The sequence below is a fragment of the Orycteropus afer genome, unplaced genomic scaffold (assembly GCF_000298275.1).
Source record: "Orycteropus afer afer isolate SDZICR_OR568_19922 unplaced genomic scaffold, OryAfe1.0 scaffold00099, whole genome shotgun sequence".
Classification (NCBI taxonomy): domain Eukaryota; kingdom Metazoa; phylum Chordata; class Mammalia; order Tubulidentata; family Orycteropodidae; genus Orycteropus; species Orycteropus afer.
In genome coordinates, this window is record NW_006921686.1 from 2,592,237 (window position 1) to 2,595,620 (window position 3,384).

Consider the following 3,384-nt stretch of genomic DNA (forward strand, 5'->3'; position numbering starts at 1 on the left):
AAACCAAACCCACTGCCATCCAGCCCATTCAGAGTCATAGAGACCCCCATTGGGTTTCCGAGGCAGTATCACTACAGAAGTAGATTGCCCAACCTGCCTTCTGAGGAGTGGCTGGTGGGTTTGAACCGCCAACCTTCTGGTTAGCAGTCAAATGCCTTAGGCACTGAGCCACCAGAGCTCCTGACCAATATCTGGTAGCTACTATTATTTTTACTAGTCTCTGTGTGGCACAAACGGTGAAGCATTTGACTAGTTACCAAAAGGTTGGTAGTTCGAACCCATCCCAGGGCACCTCAGAAAGACGGCCTTGTGACCTTGTCACAGTCTTGAAAACCCGGATGTAGCACAGCTTTACTTCTCAGCACACGGGGTCGCCGTGAGTCGGAATCGACTGTTCGATAACGGGTTTGGTTTGGGTTTATTCCTTAATCATTGCTAACATTCATGTCAATTACACGCTCTGCAGATTCCATCTGGGAGGCAGCTTCCCCGTACGCGAATCTCCACTTTCTCCTCCTGCAAATCTGACCCAGCCCTCCCCTGCTCAGGCTACTCTCATGGCTCCCTAGTGTCTTGAGGACAAACTTGGGGGTTCTAGTGCCCCACGGGGACTTGGGTGGCCTAGCTTCTGACCTCTGTGGCTGACTGACTCAAGGAGATAGAACAAGCGGCGGATGGATACGTTGTCAGGAAAAGCCCTTCATTTCTCTTGTTTCTCGCCCGCTCCCGGTAACTTCGGTCCAGTGCAATTTCTCAGAACCTGCTGCCTCCCCAGCACCCCAATCTTGCTTTCCTGCCCGCCCCCGAAAACCACTAATTAACTTCCGGCGCTCCCCAACCAGGGCTGGGTAGGGCGGCGCTCTGCTGACCCCTGGTGGCCACAAGGAGCAACATCCCGCATTCCCCACCTTTGGGCTGAGCTCTGGTCCTTATTACAGGCCAGGTGCTGGGGTAGTTGAGGGTAACAGGACAACACAGTTCCTGTCCTCGTGAGCTTCACGGGGTTGTGGGGGGAGACATGTTAATCAGATACTCACACTACGGCGTGTGTCAACCCCGGAGCCATCCGCATCCCCTCTCTCATAGCCACATCGGATTCGCACTGGGGATTCAGCCACCGTTATCTGTATCCTCTCTGAGCTCCTGGCGTCCGTGTTCAGTATTATTTATTGATCGTTCCTTTTGCCTCAGGCTTCCATATAGCCTGCCCACCAGCAATTATACGGTTTATATAATTATATATATTTATATATATAATTATTATATTATATAATTATATATATAATTTTTGACTTTCAAAAATCTTTTTTCTTGTTTCCTGAAATTTCTGGGGTCCCCATAAGTTTTGTACCAGAGCCACGTGTCTCAGTTGCCTCACGCTGGTGCTCTGCTCCAGTGACACCTCCTCAAGGAAGCCTTCCTTGATTACCATAAACAGCACTCCTAAACAACTCATATTCTCCCGAACATCTTATCCCCACCTGGCACTGTTGCTGTTAGCTGCCATTAAGTTGGCGGACTCATGGTGACCTTATGTACAAGGTCACCCCCACGACTGGTTGTGGATCGGATCACTGGGTTCCAGAGGGTTTTCACTGGCTGATGTTTGGAAGCAGACCTGCCTTCCTCGACTATCTTAGTCTGGGAACTAGCTGCTCAGCATCTCACGAGGGTCCACCAATAGGCCGTGCGTGAGGTGGTCGGGAATCGAACCTGGGTTTCCTGCACGCAAGGCAAGACATCTACCACGGAACCACCTCTGCCTCTATGCTCTGTTTGCTTGTTGACTACGAGGTCTAGGAGTCAGCTCCGTGAGGGCAGGGGTCTCCGTTTTGTTCACTCTGTGTCCTGGAGCCTAGCACAGGATAGATACTCAGGAAGTATGTGTTAAACGGATGAATAGGACCTAAATGAGTACCACACTCTTCAGAAGAGGGCTGCTGCTTCTTGTTGGATGGATGCAATGCCCACTCACAGCGCCCCTAGAGGACAGAGTGGAACTGCACCACAGGGTCTCCAAGGCTGTCAGTCTTTATGGGAGCAAAGCCCAAAGCAAAGTCAGTGCCATTGACTTGACTTGACTCATAGCGACCCCTCCTTGGGTTTCCAAGGCTGTCAGTCTTTATGGGAGCAAAGCCCAAACCACACCCACTGGAAGCAAAGCCCAAACCAAAGTCAGTGCCAGGAAGTCAGATCCGACTCATTGCGACCCCCCCCACCTTGGGTTTCTGAGGCAGTATCACTGCAGAAGTAGATTGCCCAACCTTCCTTCCGAGGAGTGGCTGGGGGATTTGAACCGCCAGCCTTCTGGTTAGCAGTCAAGTGCCTTAGGCACTATGCTACCAGAGCTCCCGTGCCTGGGGATAGCAAGTGAAAAAAATGCCTGAAGTATTTATGCGGTCCACACAGGGTCCGTCCCCAAAAGCTACATAAAAGATGTTGGGAGAATTGATGAATGAAAAGGTCAGGGAGGAATTTTGAAGAAGACTGGCTTTCAAGGCTAGGGGAGGATTGGTGGGCAGAGAGGGCACTCAGGTGGGGAGTTCCAAGCAGAGGAAACCACACGAGCTGGAAACGGAAAGAGTCAACTGCATTCCAAAATGAGTATTTTGGAGGCTGGAGTCTGACTGGGGCTCTCTCTCCCTCTCCGTGTCCATCCCTGAGTGGAAAGCCAAGTGCCAGGTTCCCCAGCTGAGAAGAAACTGCAAACAGTTTGGATTGACTGGTTGTGGCTGCCTAGAGGTGCGGTGATTCTGAGCTCAGAGGGAGGCTGTGCAGTGATCAACTAGTCATGCCTGTTCCAGATCCAGGATGAGCAAGAAGTGTCGAACGTTGACCAGTTCCCCTTCCTGCCACAGGTAATACAGAGCCAGGGCCTCCTTCCAGAGGTAAGTTTGGGGTGTGAAGATGGATCAGAAGGGGTGAGATGGAGGCAGGAGGCCAGTTAGGGGGTGGGAGGATTTATCAGTGTCTTGGTGAGCTCCAGGCAGGCAGGCCTGTGGTTAGAATAATGGGGAGACAGGTCAGGGCTGCACTTAGGAGGGGGACCTAGGGCGACAGGCAGGCAGGAGCGAGCAGGGCACAGAGGTCTGGGCCCGGACCCGGGAAGCGGTCAGGGAGGGTGGGAGGGAGATGACTTCCAGGCCCCTCTAGGCACCATCCTGGATGGTGATGGTAACAGGAGCTAACACCCCATGAAGGCAGATGTCCTGCTCTGGCAGGAGGCCCTTCTGGGGGGATTCCTCTGGGCCCAAGAGTCCCCGATCCCAGTGCCATACTCAGGTGAAGCCCCACCTTCTTATCTTCCCTCTGAACCTCTGGAGTGGAGGGTGCGTTCATGACCCTGCCCCTAGGACTTGCACGTCCAACCCCTGTCCATGCCAC